The sequence below is a fragment of the Pleurodeles waltl genome, chromosome 12, assembly GCF_031143425.1.
Source record: "Pleurodeles waltl isolate 20211129_DDA chromosome 12, aPleWal1.hap1.20221129, whole genome shotgun sequence".
NCBI lineage: Eukaryota > Metazoa > Chordata > Amphibia > Caudata > Salamandridae > Pleurodeles > Pleurodeles waltl.
This window is the reverse complement of record NC_090451.1, coordinates 120,782,870-120,801,456: the sequence shown is the minus strand read 5'-3', so window position 1 is coordinate 120,801,456 and position 18,587 is coordinate 120,782,870. Positions and strand designations below refer to the sequence as shown.

Here is an 18,587-nt window from a genome sequence, read left to right as displayed (position 1 = left end):
CAATACAGAGGCTTTGCCCTGTCCTATCTTTGCTGATGGTGAAAACGACTGATGCCCTGAGGACAAAGACTGACACTGTTTGCTGATCCGTTGGATGGGTAACTATCTGATGAAAATTGTAATTGTCGGCTTGCCTTTTCTTTCTCGGTACCAACTGCTCTTTGATAGAGGCCATAGTTAGATGTTTTCCAAATTTGTGTTTGCTAAATTGTTTTGCATGAAGCCCAACATGCTGATGCTAATTTGAGGTTAGTTAAGGTGTTCACTAAAATCTGACGCAAATAGACAAATTACTGAGTTCTTGCTTTTTTGAATCATGCACTACTGAGACTTTGCTAAGTTGGTTCTTATTAATGATGTGTTAATACTGAGTGAATATTCTCCATGCATTGATTAATTGCATTTCTAATTGCAAATCTGAAGAGTTACTAATGAGATGAATTGCCGATGAGATTAACAGAAATGACTTTAGATTGTAACCAATAGGGAAATAAGTATCCTAACACTTAACTAAATTGGTGTTTTTATTCATGACTGAAAGGTCATGGTGTGTTCACTTTATTGACTCTCATTAAAGGTTATTTATTAGCATGATGATTAGTTATTGCGATTGTTGTTGAGATATTGATCCATTGATTTGTGATGCCAAAAGACATCTCGTACTGGGAAGTCTCTGAACGTAGTCCAAAAGGTTCATCGACCTAGGCGTGTCTCCTTGTAAGTTTACTTATCAAGGCCGTGATGCGCTATCACTAATAAAAAGTCATCTGATCTGTTGCTGCTGAGTCATCGTCAACGAAAACCACCAAGATATTACTTCAATGTGGTGTAATTACGACTGCCTCAGTTTTATGCGTTACGTGAGCAGTCGGACAGCTATTTATTTAGCGCAAAAATATTTCTTGTTGATGCACGTACGTTTTTAAACTGAAGTGTCAAAGCTGTAGCGGCAATACTCCCAGTTTAGGCGGTTTTATAAACTAAGTTTTACTTTCTTCTACTTAAAACGTTTTGCAGAACAATGCACATTAAATGGGAAGGCAGTTTTCCTTATTTGTGTACTATTTGCTGCCTAATGTTGACATGTAAGCACCCCAACAATGAATGACACCTAGAGACTCGAAAGCACCATACCAGTAAAATATTTGTATGAAATTGCACTTTAAATCCACGTACAACTGAAATAAAGCAATCTTAGCTCATTTGAGGGTAGTGTGACAGTAGATCACATATGGATAGAACACGTTTGGAATGTGTAATTTTCATGATTCCATTACATATATCATATAAATTCAAGCTGAAGTAGGGAAGGACAACAAGGTCATTTAGAGCAAAGCTGAAGACAACAAGTTGCCATAACAATCTGTAAATATATGCTCTTTATCATCTGTGGACAACTATCACCTCATAGAACACATTTCGGCTACTATATTTTTTCCTCCTGAAAACTGACCTTTCCACGACAAGGTGGCCGAGTGGTTAAGGCGATGGACTGCTAATCCAGTGTGCTCTGCATGTGTGGGTTCAAATCCCACCCTTGTCGGTTTATTATTGTGTGTTTACTTTTTAATATGCGGTATGTCTGGTTTAACCCTATTTTATGTGAAAGTTAAATTACGTATCCCATGGTATTTCCGACAGTACAATGCCTCGGTTTGGAAACACCACTCAGGTGAGCACTGTGCTTAGGCATTACTGTAAACAGCGCCGGCCGGGTTCTGTGCATGAATCACAAATTCTTTCCTCAGGCGGAGGGTTGTTAAGTTGGGGGACGTAGAAGTTTGCAATATATTGTGTAATGAAACTGCATAGAAAATGTGTTAATGTAGAAATAATGCACGCGTTTGAAATGTGCCCACGGGGAGTGGCTACCAATGTATATGAAGACTAATGAAAGTTATTAATGCTGAATTAATTATGTACTGATGTTTTGAACTTGTATTAACATATCAAAATTGGAGTTATGTATTAGGAGTTTGTACATTAAGCACTAGGCCCTAGTTTAGCGAGGGTCTGGGCCTACATGCCTGGTCTCATATTAAACTGTGTTTTTCTAACGTGCAATGTGCTGATTTCCTGAAGGACACCAGAAGCTAGAGATGTGTGTAGCTGTAGTAAATTCTTTCTCATGGGACCCGACTTGCTCAAGGAGACATTCTTGCTGAATGCAACAGTGTAATTCGTAACAGGTGCAAGGTTGCCTGGAGTAGGAGAAAACAATGGAACTACTGACTGGTGCGTAAAGTGTAACTTTTCTTACCTGACATTCCAACCGATGAAGACGTCAATAACATGGGCCAATCAAGGACATGTGAACTATGGTTTGTGGAAAATTCTGGTGAAATGCGTGAATAATTATTGGACAGAGATAACGATGCACAAATTATTATCCAACGAGGAATTAGGAGTAAATTAGACAGTTTTGATTTAACCATATGACCGGAGCAGAAATCAGCTATTTATTGGACATTCCTCTCCAACCCATTCTTTGCCATTCTACTGAGCCATTTAGGCCATTTCCTTTGAGACTTTGCCGTTTGTTCGTACTGATACTCTAAACCACCCTTTACTTATTCCTTACCTGATACTCATATCTCCTCTATATGAGGGGAGTTCTTGTTCCTCAGCTATGCAATACAGAGGCTTTGCCCTGTCCTATCTTTGCTGATGGTGAAAACGACTGATGGCCTGAGGACAAAGACTGACGCTGTTTGCTGATCCGTTGGATGGGTAACTATCTGATGAAAATTGTAATTGTTGGCTTGCCTTTTCTTTCTCGGTACCAACTGCTCTTTGATAGAGGCCATAGTTAGATGTTTTCCAAATTTGTGTTTGCTAAATTGTTTTGCATGAAGCCCAACATGCTGATGCTAATTTGAGGTTAGTTAAGGTGTTCACTAAAATCTGACGCAAATAGACAAATTACTGAGTTCTTGCTTTTTTGAATCATGCACTACTGAGACTTTGCTAAGTTGGTTCTTATTAATGATGTGTTAATATTGAGTGAATATTCTCCATGCATTGATTAATTGCATTTCTAATTGCAAATCTGAAGAGTTACTAATGAGATGAATTGCCGATGAGATTAACAGAAATGACTTTAGATTGTAACCAATAGGGAAATAAGTATCCTAACACTTAACTAAATTGGTGTTTTTATTCATGACTGAAAGGTCATGGTGTGTTCACTTTATTGACTCTCATTAAAGGTTATTGATTAGCATGATGATTAGTTATTGCGATTGTTGTTGAGATATTGATCCATTGATTTGTGATGCCAAAAGACATCTCGTACTGGGAAGTCCCCGAACGTAGTCCCAAAGGTTCATCGACCTAGGCGTGTCTCCTTGTAAGTTTACTTATCAAGGCCGTGATGCGCTATCACTAATAAAAAGTCATCTGATCTGTTGCTGCTGAGTCATCGTCCACGAAAACCACCAAGATATTACTTCAATGTGGTGTAATTACGACTGCCTCAGTTTTATGCGTTACGTGAGCAGTCGGACAGCAATTTATTTAGCGCAAAAATATTTCTTGTTGATGCACGTACGTTTTTAAACTGAAGTGTCAAAGCTGTATCGGCAATACTCCCAGTTTAGGCGGTTTTATAAACTAAGTTTTACTTTCTTCTACTTAAAACGTTTTGCAGGACAATGCACATTAAATGGGAAGGCAGTTTTCCTTATTTGTGTACTATTTGCTGCCTAATGTTGACATGTAAGCACCCCAACAATGAATGACACCTAGAGACTCGAAAGCACCATACCAGTAAAATATTTGTATGAAATTGCACTTTAAATCCACGTACAACTGAAATAAAGCAATCTTAGCTCATTTGAGGGTAGTGTGACAGTAGATCACATATGGATAGAAAACGTTTGGAATGTGTAATTTTCATGATTCCATTACATATATCATATAAATTCAAGCTGAAGTAGGGAAGGACAACAAGGTCATTTAGAGCAAAGCTGAAGACAACAAGTTGCCATAACAATCTGTAAATATATGCTCTTTATCATGTGTGGACAACTATCACCTCATAGAACACATTTCGGCTACTATATTTTTTCCTCCTGAAAACTGACCTTTCCACGACAAGGTGGCCGAGTGGTTAAGGCGATGGACTGCTAATCCAGTGTGCTCTGCATGCGTGGGTTCAAATCCCACCCTTGTCGGTTTATTATTGTGTGTTTACTTTTTAATATGCGGTATGTCTGGTTTAACCCTATTTTATGTGAAAGTTAAATTACGTATCCCATGGTATTTCCGACAGTACAATGCCTCGGTTTGGAAACACCGCTCAGGTGAGCACTGTGCTTAGGCATTACTGTAAACAGCGCCGGCCGGGTTCTGTGCATGAATCACAAATTCTTTCCTCAGGCGGAGGGTTGTTAAGTTGGGGGACGTAGAAGTTTGCAATATATAGTGTAATGAAACTGCATAGAAAATGTGTTAATGTAGAAATAATGCACGCGTTTGAAATGTGCCCACGGGGAGTGGCTACCAATGTAGATGAAGACTAATGAAAGTTATTAATGCTGAATTAATTATGTACTGATGTTTTGAACTTGTATTAACATATCAAAATTGGAGTTATGTATTAGGAGTTTGTACATTAAGCACTAGGCCCTAGTTTAGCGAGGGTCTGGGCCTACATGTCTGGTCTCATATTAAACTGTGTTTTTCTAACGTGCAATGTGCTGATTTCCTGAAGGACACCAGAAGCTAGAGATGTGTGTAGCTGTAGTAAATTCTTTCTCATGGGACCCGACTTGCTCAAGGAGACATTCTTGTTGAATGCAACAGTGTAATTCGTAACAGGTGCAAGGTTGCCTGGAGTAGGAGAAAACAATGGAACTACTGACTGGTGCGTAAAGTGTAACTTTTCTTACCTGACATTCCAACCGATGAAGACGTCAATAACATGGGCCAATCAAGGACATGTGAACTATGGTTTGTGGAAAATTCTGGTGAAATGCGTGAATAATTATTGGACAGAGATAACGATGCACAAATTATTATCCAACGAGGAATTAGGAGTAAATTAGACAGTTTTGATTTAACCATATGACCGGAGCAGAAATCAGCTATTTATTGGACATTCCTCTCCAACCCATTCTTTGCCATTCTACTGAGCCATTTAGGCCATTTCCTTTGAGACTTTGCCGTTTGTTCGTCCTGATACTCTAAACCACGCTTTACTTATTCCTTACCTGATACTCATATCTCCTCTATATGAGGGGAGTTCTTGTTCCTCAGCTATGCAATACAGAGGCTTTGCCCTGTCCTATCTTTGCTGATGGTGAAAACGACTGATGGCCTGAGGACAAAGACTGACGCTGTTTGCTGATCCGTTGGATGGGTAACTATCTGATGAAAATTGTAATTGTCGGCTTGCCTTTTCTTTCTCGGTACCAACTGCTCTTTGATAGAGGCCATAGTTAGATGTTTTCCAAATTTGTGTTTGCTAAATTGTTTTGCATGAAGCCCAACATGCTGATGCTAATTTGAGGTTAGTTAAGGTGTTCACTAAAATCTGACGCAAATAGACAAATTACTGAGTTCTTGCTTTTTTGAATCATGCACTACTGAGACTTTGCTAAGTTGGTTCTTATTAATGATGTGTTAATAATGAGTGAATATTCTCCATGCATTGATTAATTGCATTTCTAATTGAAAATCTGAAGAGTTACTAATGAGATGAATTGCCGATGAGATTAACAGAAATGACTTTAGATTGTAACCAATAGGGAAATAAGTATCCTAACACTTAACTAAATTGGTGTTTTTATTCATGACTGAAAGGTCATGGTGTGTTCACTTTATTGACTCTCATTAAAGGTTATTGATTAGCATGATGATTAGTTATTGCGATTGTTGTTGAGATATTGATCCATTGATTTGTGATGCCAAAAGACATCTCGTACTGGGAAGTCCCCGAACGTAGTCCCAAAGGTTCATCGTCCTAGGCGTGTCTCCTTGTAAGTTTACTTATCAAGGCCGTGATGCGCTATCACTAATAAAAAGTCATCTGATCTGTTGCTGCTGAGTCATCGTCAACAAAAACCACCAAGATATTACTTCAATGTGGTGTAATTACGACTGCCTCAGTTTTATGCGTTACGTGAGCAGTCGGACAGCAATTTATTTAGCGCAAAAATATTTCTTGTTGATGCACGTACATTTTTAAACTGAAGTGTCAAAGCTGTATCTGCAATACTCCCAGTTTAGGCGGTTTTATAAACTAAGTTTTACTTTCTTCTACTTAAAACGTTTTGCAGGACAATGCACATTAAATAGGAAGGCAGTTTTCCTTATTTGTGTACTATTTGCTGCCTAATGTTGACATGTAAGCACCCCAACAATGAATGACACCTAGAGACTCAAAAGCACCATACCAGTAAAATATTTGTGTGAAATTGCACTTTAAATCCACGTACAACTGAAATAAAGCAATCTTAGCTCATTTGAGGGTAGTGTGACAGTAGATCACATATGGATATAACACGTTTGGAATGTGTAATTTTCATGATTCCATTACATATATCATATAAATTCAAGCTGAAGTAGGGAAGGACAACAAGGTCATTTAGAGCAAAGCTGAAGACAACAAGTTGCCATAACAATCTGTAAATATATGCTCTTTATTATGTGTGGACAACTATCACCTCTTAGAACACATTTCGGCTACTATATTTTTTCCTCCTGAAAACTGACCTTTACACGACAAGGTGGCCGAGTGGTTAAGGCAATGGACTGCTAATCCATTGTGCTCTGCATGCGTTGGTTCGAATCCCACCCTTGTCGGTTTATTATTGTGTGTTTACTTTTTAATATGCGGTATGTCTGGTTTAACCCTATTTTATGTGAAAGTTAAATTACGTATCCCATGGTATTTCCGACAGTACAATGCCTCGGTTTGGAAACACCGCTCGGTGAGCACTGTGCTTAGGCATTACTGTAAACAGCGCCGGCCGGGTTCTGTGCATGAATCACAAATTCTTTCCTCAGGCGGAGGGTTGTTAAGTTGGGGAACGTAGAAGTTTGCAATATATTGTGTAATGAAACTGCATAGAAAATGTGTTAATGTAGAAATAATGCACGCGTTTAAAATGTGCCCACGGGGAGTGGCTACCAATGTATACGAAGACTAATGAAAGTTATTAATGCTGAATTAATTATGTACTGATGTTTTGAACTTGTATTAACATATCAAAATTGGAGTTATGTATTAGGAGTTTGTACATTAAGCACTAGGCCTTAGTTTAGCGAGGGTCTGGGCCTACATGCCTGGTCTCATATTAAACTGTGTTTTTCTAACGTGCAATGTGCTGTTTTCCTGAAGGACACAAAACTGTACTTTTCCAGAAGCTAGAGATGTATGTAACTGTAGTAAATTCTTTCTCATGGGACCCGACTTGCTCAAGGAGACATTCTTGCTGAATGCAACAGTGTAATTCGTAACAGGTGCAAGGTTGCCTGGAGTAGGAGAAAACAATGGAACTACTGACTGGTGCGTAAAGTGTAACTTTTCTTACCTGACATTCCAACCGATGAAGACGTCAATAACATGGGCCAATCAACGACATGTGAACTATGGTTTGTGGAAAATTCTGGTGAAATGCGTGAATAATTATTGGACAGAGATAACGATGCACAAATTATTATCCAACGAGGAATTAGGAGTAAATTAGACAGTTTTGATTTAACCATATGACCTGAGCAGAAATCAGCTATTTATTGGACATTCCACTCCAACCCATTCTTTGCCATTCTACTGAGCCATTTAGGCCATTTCCTTTGAGACTTTGCCGTTTGTTCGTCCTGATACTCTAAACCACCCTTTACTTATTCCTTACCTGATACTCATATCTCCTCTATATGAGGGGAGTTCTTGTTCCTCATCTATGCAATACAGAGGCTTTGCCCTGTCCTATCTTTGCTGATGGTGAAAACGACTGATGCCCTGAGGACAAAGACTGACGCTGTTTGCTGATCCGTTGTATGGGTAACTATCTGATGAAAATTGTAATTGTCGGCTTGCCTTTTCTTTCTCGGTTCCAACTGCTCTTTGATAGAGGCCATAGTTAGATGTTTTCCAAATTTGTGTTTGCTAAATTGTTTTGCATGAAGCCCAACATGCTGATTCTAATTTGAGGTTAGTTAAGGTGTTCACTAAAATCTGACGCAAATAGACAAATTACTGAGTTCTTGCTTTTTTGAATCACGCACTACTGAGACTTTGCTAAGTTGGTTCTTATTAATGATGTGTTAATACTGAGTGAATAATCTCCATGCATTGATTAATTGCATTTCTAATTGCAAATCTGAACAGTTACTAATGAGATGAATTGCCGATGAGATTAACAGAAATGACTTTAGTTGTAACCAATAGGGAAATAAGTATCCTAACACTTAACTAAATTGGTGTTTTTATTCATGACTGAAAGGTCATGGTGTGTTCACTTTATTGACTCTCATTAAAGGTTATTGATTAGCATGATGATTAGTTATTGCGATTGTTGTTGAGATATTGATCCATTGATTTGTGATGCCAAAAGACATCTCGTACTGGGAAGTCCCCGAACGTAGTCAAAAAGGTTCATCGACCTAGGCGTGTCTCCTTGTAAGTTTACTTATCAAGGCCGTGATGCGCTATCACTAATAAAAAGTCATCTGATCTGTTGCTGCTGAGTCATCGTCAACGAAAACCACCAAGATATTACTTCAATGTGGTGTAATTACGACTGCCTCAGTTTTATGCGTTACGTGAGCAGTCGGACAGCAATTTATTTAGCGCAAAAATATTTCTTGTTGATGCACGTACGTTTTTAAACTGAAGTGTCAAAGCTGTAGCGGCAATACTCCCAGTTTAGGCGGTTTTATAAACTAAGTTTTACTTTCTCCTACTTAAAACGTTTTGCAGAACAATGCACATTAAATGGGAAGGCAGTTTTCCTTATTTGTGTACTATTTGCTGCCTAATGTTGACATGTAAGCACCCCAACAATGAATGACACCTAGAGACTCGAAAGCACCATACCAGTAAAATATTTGTATGAAATTGCACTTTAAATCCACGTACAACTGAAATAAAGCAATCTTAGCTCATTTGAGGGTAGTGTGACAGTAGATCACATATGGATAGAACACGTTTGGAATGTGTAATTTTCATGATTCCATTACATATATCATATAAATTCAAGCTGAAGTAGGGAAGGACAACAAGGTCATTTAGAGCAAAGCTGAAGACAACAAGTTGCCATAAAAATCTGTAAATATATGCTCTTTATTATGTGTGGACAACTATCACCTCATAGAAAACATTTCGGCTACTATATTTTTTCCTCCTGAAAACTGACTGTTATACGACAAGGTGGCCGAGTGGTTAAGGCGATGGACTGCTAATCCATTGTGCTCTGCATGCGTGGATTCGAATCCCACCCTTGTCGGTTTATTATTGTGTGTTTACTTTTTAATATGCGGTATGTCTGGTTTAACCCTATTTTATGTGAATGTTAAATTACGTATCCCATGGTATTTCCGACAGTACAATGCCTAGGTTTGGAAACACCGCTCAGGTGAGCACTGTGCTTAGGCATTACTGTAAACAGCGCCGGCCGGGTTCTGTGCATGAATCACAAATTCTTTCCTCAGGCGGAGGGTTGTTAAGTTGGGGGACGTAGAAGTTTGCAATATATTGTGTAATGAAACTGCATAGAAAATGTGTTAATGTAGAAATAATGCACGCGTTTGAAATGTGCCCACGGGGAGTGGCTACCAATGTATACGAAGACTAATGAAAGTTATTAATGCTGAATTAATTATGTACTGATGTTTTGAACTTGTATTAACATATCAAAATTGGAGTTATGTATTAGGAGTTTGTACATTAAGCACTAGGCCTTAGTTTAGCGAGGGTCTGGGCCTACATGCCTGGTCTCTTATTAAACTGTGTTTTTCTAACGTGCAATGTGCTGTTTTCCTGAAGGACACGAAACTGTACTTTTCCAGAAGCTAGAGATGTGTGTAGCTGTAGTAAATTCTTTCTCATGGGACCCGACTTGCTCAAGGAGACATTCTTCCTGAATGCAACAGTGTAATTCGTAACAGGTGCAAGGTTGCCTGGAGTAGGAGAAAACAATGGAACTACTGACTGGTGCGTAAAGTGTAACTTTTCTTACCTGACATTCCAACCGATGAAGACGTCAATAACATGGGCCAATCAAGGACATGTGAACTATGGTTTGTGGAAAATTCTGGTGAAATGCGTGAATAATTATTGGACAGAGATAACGATGCACAAATTATTATCCAACGAGGAATTAGGAGTAAATTAGACAGTTTTGATTTAACCATATGACCTGAGCAGAAATCAGCTATTTATTGTACATTCTACTCCAACCCATTCTTTGCCATTCTACTGAGCCATTTAGGCCATTTCCTTTGAGACTTTGCCGTTTGTTCGTCCTGATACTCTAAACCACCCTTTACTTATTCCTTACCTGATACTCATATCTCCTCTATATGAGGGGAGTTCTTGTTCCTCAGCTATGCAATACAGAGGCTTTGCCCTGTCCTATCTTTGCTGATGGTGAAAACGACTGATGGCCTGAGGACAACGACTTACGCTGCTTGCTGATCCGTTGGATGGGTAACTATCTGATGAAAATTGTAATTGTCGGCTTGCCTTTTCTTTCTCGGTACCAACTGCTCTTTGACAGAGGCCATAGTTAGATGTTTTCCAAATTTGTGTTTGCTAAATTGTTTTGCATGAAGCCCAACATGCTGATGCTAATTTGAGGTTAGTTAAGGTGTTCACTAAAATCTGACGCAAATAGACAAATTACTGAGTTCTTGCTTTTTTGAATCATGCACTACTGAGACTTTGCTAAGTTGGTTCTTATTAATGATGTGTTAATACTGAGTGAATATTCTCCATGCATTGATTAATTGCATTTCTAATTGCAAATCTGAAGAGTTACTAATCAGATGAATTGCCGATGAGATTAACAGAAATGACTTTAGATTGTAACCAATAGGGAAATAAGTATCCTAACACTTAACTAAATTGGTGTTTTTATTCATGACTGAAAGGTCATGGTGTGTTCACTTTATTGACTCTCATTAAAGGTTATTGATTAGCATGATGATTAGTTATTGCGATTGTTGTTGAGATATTGATCCATTGATTTGTGATGCCAAAAGACATCTCGTACTGGGAAGTCCCCGAACGTAGTCAAAAAGGTTCATCGACCTAGGCGTGTCTCCTTGTAAGTTTACTTATCAAGGCCGTGATGCGCTATCACTAATAAAAAGTCATCTGATCTGTTGCTGCTGAGTCATCGTCAACGAAAACCACCAAGATATTACTTCAATGTGGTGTAATTACGACTGCCTCAGTTTTATGCGTTACGTGAGCAGTCGGACAGCAATTTATTTAGCGCAAAAATATTTCTTGTTGATGCTCGTACGTTTTTAAACTGAAGTGTCAAAGCTGTAGCGGCAATACTCCCAGTTTAGGCGGTTTTATAAACTAAGTTTTACTTTCTTCTACTTAAAACGTTTTGCAGAACAATGCACATTAAATGGGAAGGCAGTTTTCCTTATTTGTGTACTATTTGCTGCCTAATGTTGACATGTAAGCAACCCAACAATGAATGACACCTAGAGACTTGAAAGCACCATACCAGTAAAATATTTGTATGAAATTGCACTTTAAATCCACGTACAACTGAAATAAAGCAATCTTAGCTCATTTGAGGGTAGTGTGACAGTAGATCACATATGGATATAACACGTTTGGAATGTGTAATTTTCATGATTCCATTACATATATCATATAAATTCAAGCTGAAGTAGGGAAGGACAACAAGGTCATTTAGAGCAAAGCTGAAGACAACAAGTTGCCATAACAATCTGTAAATATATGCTCTTTATTATGTGTGGACAACTATCACCTCATAGAACACATTTCGGCTACTATATTTTTTCATCCTGAAAAATGACCTTTACACAACAAGGTGGCGGAGTGGTTAAGGCGATGGACTGCTAATCCATTGTGGTCTGCATGCGTGGGTTCGAATCTCACCCTTGTTGGTTTATTATTGTGTGTTTACTTTTTAATATGCGGTATGTCTGGTTTAACCCTATTTCATCTGAAAGTTAAATTACGTATTCCATGGAATTTCCGACAGTACAATGCCTCGGTTTGGAAACACCGCTCAGGTGAGCACTGTGCTTAGGCATTACTGTAAACAGCGCCGGCCGGGTTCTGTGCATGAATCACAAATTCTTTCCTCAGGCGGAGGGTTGTTAAGTTGGGGGACGTAGAAGTTTGCAATATATTGTGTAATGAAACTGCATAGAAAATGTGTTAATGTAGAAATAATGGACGCGTTTGAAATGTGCCCACGGGGTGTGGCTACCAATGTATACGAAGACTAATGAAAGTTATTAATGCTGAATTAATTATGTACTGATGTTTTGAACTTGTATTAACATATCAAAATTGGAGTTATGTATTAGGAGTTTGTACATTAAGCACTAGGCCTTAGTTTAGCGAGGGTCTGGGCCTACATGCCTGGTCTCATATTAAACTGTGTTTTTCTAACGTGCAATGTGCTGTTTTCCTGAAGGACACGAAACTGTACTTTTCCAGAAGCTAGAGATGTGTGTAGCTGTAGTAAATTCTTTCTCATGGGACCCGACTTGCTCAAGGAGACATTCTTGCTGAATGCAACAGTGTAATTCGTAACAGGTGCAAGGTTGCCTGGAGTAGGAGAAAACAATGGAACTACTGACTGGTGCGTAATGTGTAACTTTTCTTACCTGACATTCCAACTGATGAAGACGTCAATAACATGGGCCAATCAACGACATGTGAACTATGGTTTGTGGAAAATTCTTGTGAAATGCGTGAATAATTATTGGACAGAGATAACGATGCACAAATTATTATCCAACGAGGAATTAGGAGCAAATTAGACAGTTTTGATTTAACCATATGACCTGAGCAGAAATCAGCTATTTATTGGACATTCCACTCCAACCCATTCTTTGCCATTCTACTGAGCCATTTAGGCCATGTCCTTTGAGACTTTGCCGTTTGTTCGTCCTGATACTCTAAACCACCCTTTACTTATTCCTTACCTGATACTCATATCTCCTCTATATGAGGGGAGTTCTTGTTCCTCAGCTGTGCAATACAGAGGCTTTGCCCTGTCCTATCTTTGCTGATGGTGAAAACGACTGATGGCCTGAGGACAAAGACTGACGCTGTTTGCTGATCCGTTGGATGGGTAACTATCTGATGAAAATTGTAATTGTCGGCTTGCCTTTTCTTTCTCGGTACCAACTGCTCTTTGATAGAGGCCATAGTTAGATGTTTTCCAAATTTGTGTTTGCTAAATTGTTTTGCATGAAGCCCAACATGCTGATGCTAATTTGAGGTTAGTTAAGGTGTTCACTAAAATCTGACGCAAATAGACAAATTACTGAGTTCTTGCTTTTTTGTATTATGCACTACTGAGACTTTGCTAAGTTGGTTCTTATTAATGATGTGTTAATACTGAGTGAATATTCTCCATGCATTGATTAATTGCATTTCTAATTGCAAATCTGAAGAGTTACTAATGAGATGAATTGCCGATGAGATTAACAGAAATGACTTTAGATTGTAACCAATAGGGAAATAAGTATCCTAACACTTAACTAAATTGGTGTTTTTATTCATGACTGAAAGGTCATGGTGTGTTCACTTTATTGACTCTCATTAAAGGTTATTGATTAGCATGATGATTAGTTATTGTGATTGTTGTTGAGATATTGATCCATTGATTTGTGATGCCAAAAGACATCTCGTACTGGGAAGTCCCCGAACGTAGTCCAAAAGGTTCATCGACCTAGGCGTGTCTCCTTGTAAGTTTACTTATCAAGGCCGTGATGCGCTATCACTAATAAAAAGTCATCTGATCTGTTGCTGCTGAGTCATCGTCAACGAAAACCACCAAGATATTACTTCAATGTGGTGTAATTACGACTGCCTCAGTTTTATGCGTTACGTGAGCAGTCGGACAGCAATTTATTTAGCGCAAAAATATTTCTTGTTGATGCAAGTACGTTTTTAAACTGAAGTGTCAAAGCTGTAGCGGCAATACTCCCAGTTTAGGCGGTTTTATAAACTAAGTTTTACTTTCTCCTACTTAAAACGTTTTGCAGAACAATCCACATTAAATGGGAAGGCAGTTTTCCTTATTTGTGTACTATTTGCTGCCTAATGTTGACATGTAAGCACCCCAACAATGAATGACACCTAGAGACTCGAAAGCACCATACCAGTAAAATATTTGCATGAAATTGCACTTTAAATCCACGTACAACTGAAATAAAGCAATCTTAGCTCATTTGAGGGTAGTGTGACAGTAGATCACATATGGATAGAACACGTTTGGAATGTGTAATTTTCATGATTCCATTACATATATCATATAAATTCAAGCTGAAGTAGGGAAGGACAACAAGGTCATTTAGAGCAAAGCTGAAGACAACAAGTTGCCATAACAATCTGTAAATATATGCTCTTTATTATGTGTGGACAACTATCACCTCATAGAACACATTTCGGCTACTATATTTTTTCCTCCTGAAAACTGACCTTTACACGACAAGGTGGCCGAGTGGTTAAGGTGATGGACTGCTAATCCATTGTGCTCTGCATGCGTTGGTTCGAATCTCACCCTTGTCGGTTTATTATTGTGTGTTTACTTTTTAATATGCGGTATGTCTGGTTTAACCCTATTTTTTGTGAAAGTTAAATTACGTATCCCATGGTATTTCCGACAGTACAATGCCTCGGTTTGGAAACACCGCTCAGGTGAGCACTGTGCTTAGGCATTACTGTAAACAGCGCCGGCCGGGTTCTGTGCATGAATCACAAATTCTTTCCTCAGGCGGAGGGTTGTTAAGTTGGGTGACGTAGAAGTTTGCAATATATTGTGTAATGAAACTGCATAGAAAATGTGTTAATGTAGAAATAATGCACACGTTTAAAATGTGCCCACAGGGAGTGGCTACCAATGTATACGAAGACTAATGAAAGTTATTAATGCTGAATTAATTATGTACTGATGTTTTGAACTTGTATTAACATATCAAAATTGGAGTTATGTATTAGGAGTTTGTACATTAAGCACTAGGCCTTAGTTTAGCGAGGGTCTGGGCCTACATGCCTGGTCTCATATTAAACTCTGTTTTTCTAACGTGCAATGTGCTGTTTTCCTGAAGGACACAAAACTGTACTTTTCCAGAAGCTAGAGATGTGTGTAGCTGTAGTAAATTCTTTCTCATGGGACCCGACTTGCTCAAGGAGACATTCTTGCTGAATGCAACAGTGTAATTCGTAACAGGTGCAAGGTTGCCTGGAGTAGGAGAAAACAATGGAACTACTGACTGGTGCGTAAAGTGTAACTTTTCTTACCTGACATTCCAACCGATGAAGACGTCAATAACATGGGCCAATCAACGACATGTGAACTATGGTTTGTGGAAAATTCTTGTGAAATGCGTGAATAATTATTGGACAGAGATAACGATGCACAAATTATTATCCAACGAGGAATTAGGAGTAAATTAGACAGTTTTGATTTAACCATATGACCTGAGCAGAAATCAGCTATTTATTGGACATTCCACTCCAACCCATTCTTTGCCATTCTACTGAGCCATTTAGGCCATTTCCTTTTTGACTTTGCTGTTTGTTGGTCCTGATACTCTAAACCACCCTTTACTTATTCCTTACCTGATACTCATATCTCCTCTATATGAGGAGAGTTCTTGTTCCTCATCTATGCAATACAGAGGCTTTGCCCTGTCCTATCTCTGCTGATGGTAAAAACGACTGATGCCCTGAGGACAAGGACTGACGCTGTTTGCTGATCCGTTGGATGGGTAACTATCTGATGAAAATTGTAATTGTCGGCTTGCCTTTTCTTTCTCGGTACCAACTGCTCTTTGATAGAGGCCATAGTTAGATGTTTTCCAAATTTGTGTTTGCTAAATTGTTTTGCATGAAGCCCAACATGCTGATTCTAATTTGAGGTTAGTTAAGGTGTTCACTAAAATCTGACGCAAATAGACAAATTACTGAGTTCTTGCTTTTTTGAATCATGCACTACTGAGACTTTGCTAAGTTGGTTCTTATTAATGATGTGTTAATTCTGAGTGAATAATCTCCATGCATTGATTAATTGAATTTCTAATTGCAAATCTGAAGAGTTACTAATGAGATGAATTGCCGATGAGATTAACAGAAATGACTTTAGATTGTAACCAATAGGGAAATAAGTATCCTAACACTTAACTAAATTGGTGTTTTTATTCATGACTGAAAGGTCATGTTGTGTTCACTTTATTGACTCTCATTAAAGGTTATTGATTAGCATGATGATTAGTTATTGCGATTGTTGTTGAGATATTGATCCATTGATTTGTGATGCCAAAAGACATCTCGTACTGGGAAGTCCCCGAACGTAGTCCAAAAGGTTCATCGACCTAGGCGTGTCTCCTTGTAAGTTTACTTATCAAGGCCGTGATGCGCTATCACTAATAAAAAGTCATCTGATCTGTTGCTGCTGAGTCATCGTCAACGAAAACCACCAAGATATTACTTCAATGTGGTGTAATTACGACTGCCTCAGTTTTATGCGTTACGTGAGCAGTCGGACAGCAATTTATTTAGCGCAAAAATATTTCTTGTGGATGCACGTACGTTTTTAAACTGAAGTGTCAAAGCTGTAGCGGCAATACTCCCAGTTTAGGCGGTTTTATAAACTAAGTTTTACTTTCTCCTACTTAAAACGTTTTGCAGAACAATGCACATTAAATGGGAAGGCAGTTTTCCTTATTTGTGTACTATTTGCTGCCTAATGTTGACATGTAAGCACCCCAACAATGAATGACACCTAGAGACTCGAAAGCACCATACCAGTAAAATGTTTGTATGAAATTGCACTTTAAATCCACGTACAACTGAAATAAAGCAATCTTAGCTCATTTGAGGGTAGTGTGACAGTAGATCACATATGGATAGAACACGTTTGGAATGTGTAATTTTCATGATTCCATTACATATATCAGACAAATTCAAGCTGAAGTAGGGAAGGACAACAAGGTCATTTAGAGCAAAGCTGAAGACAACAAGTTGCCATAACAATCTGTAAATATATGCTCTTTATTATGTGTGGACAACTATCACCTCATAGAACACATTTCGGCTACTATATTTTTTCCTCCTGAAAACTGACCTTTACACGACAAGGTGGCCGAGTGGTTAAGGTGATGGACTGCTAATCCATTGTGCTCTGCATGCGTGGGTTCAAATCCCTCCCTTGTCGGTTTATTATTGTGTGTTTACTTTTTAATATGCGGTATGTCTGGTTTAACCCTATTTTATGTGAAAGTTAAATTACGTATCCCATGGTATTTCCGACAGTACAATGCCTCGGTTTGGAAACACCGCTCAGGTGAGCACTGTGCTTAGGCATTACTGTAAACAGCGCCGGCCGGGTTCTGTGCATGAATCACAAATTCTTTCCTCAGGCGGAGGATTGTTAAGTTGGGGGACGTAGAAGTTTGCAATATATTGTGTAATGAAACTGCATAGAAAATGTGTTAATGAAGAAATAATGCACGCGTTTGAAATGTGCCCACGGGGAGTGGCTACCAATGTATACGAAGACTAATGAAAGTTATTAATGCTGAATTAATTATGTACTGATGTTTTGAACTTGTATTACAACATATCAAAATTGGAGTTATGTATTAGGAGTTTGTACATTAAGCACTAGGCCTTAGTTTAGCGAGGGTCTGGGCCTACATGCCTGGTCTCATATTAAACTGTGTTTTTCTAACGTGCAATGTGCTGTTTTCCTGAAGGACACGAAACTGTACTTTTCCAGAAGCTAGAGATGTGTGTAGCTGTAGTAAATTCTTTCTCATGGGACCCGACTTGCTCAAGGAGACATTCTTGCTGAATGCAACAGTGTAATTCGTAACAGGTGCAAGGTTGCCTGGAGTAGGAGAAAACAATGGAACTACTGACTGGTGCGTAAAGTGTAACTTTTCTTACCTGACATTCCAACCGATGAAGACGTCAATAACATGGGCCAATCAACGACATGTGAACTATGGTTTGTGGAAAATTCTGGTGAAATGCGTGAATAATTATTGGACAGAGATAACGATGCACAAATTATTATCCAACGAGGAATTAGGAGTAAATTAGACCGTTTTGATTTAACCATATGAACTGAGCAGAAATCAGCTATTTATTGGACATTCCACTCCAACCCATTCTTTGCCATTCTACTGAGCCATTTAGGCCATTTCCTTTGAGACTTTGCCGTTTGTTCGTCCTGATACTCTAAACCACCCTTTACTTATTCCTTACCTGATACTCATATCTCCTCTATATGTGGGGAGTTCTTGTTCCTCAGCTATGCAATACAGAGGCTTTGCCCTGTCCTATCTTTGCTGATGGTGAAAACGACTGATGCCCTGAGGACAAAGACTGACGCTGTTTGCTGATC

General features: G+C 38.7%; 6 non-coding genes across 6 annotated transcripts; all 6 read left to right on the top strand.

Annotated features, from left to right (window-relative positions):
• Positions 1-1,461: 1,461 nt before the first annotated feature.
• On the top strand, positions 1,462-1,543 carry TRNAS-GCU (transfer RNA serine (anticodon GCU)). The gene has a single exon. It is a non-coding gene; the product is annotated as a tRNA-Ser (tRNA).
• A 2,550-nt stretch (positions 1,544-4,093) lies between these two features.
• On the top strand, positions 4,094-4,175 carry TRNAS-GCU (transfer RNA serine (anticodon GCU)). The gene has a single exon. It is a non-coding gene; the product is annotated as a tRNA-Ser (tRNA).
• A 2,550-nt stretch (positions 4,176-6,725) lies between these two features.
• TRNAS-GCU (transfer RNA serine (anticodon GCU)) lies at positions 6,726-6,807 on the top strand. The gene has a single exon. It is a non-coding gene; the product is annotated as a tRNA-Ser (tRNA).
• A 2,563-nt stretch (positions 6,808-9,370) lies between these two features.
• On the top strand, positions 9,371-9,452 carry TRNAS-GCU (transfer RNA serine (anticodon GCU)). Its single transcript has one exon. It is a non-coding gene; the product is annotated as a tRNA-Ser (tRNA).
• A 5,212-nt stretch (positions 9,453-14,664) lies between these two features.
• On the top strand, positions 14,665-14,746 carry TRNAS-GCU (transfer RNA serine (anticodon GCU)). The gene has a single exon. It is a non-coding gene; the product is annotated as a tRNA-Ser (tRNA).
• A 2,565-nt stretch (positions 14,747-17,311) lies between these two features.
• Positions 17,312-17,393, top strand: TRNAS-GCU (transfer RNA serine (anticodon GCU)). The gene has a single exon. It is a non-coding gene; the product is annotated as a tRNA-Ser (tRNA).
• Positions 17,394-18,587: the final 1,194 nt, after the last annotated feature.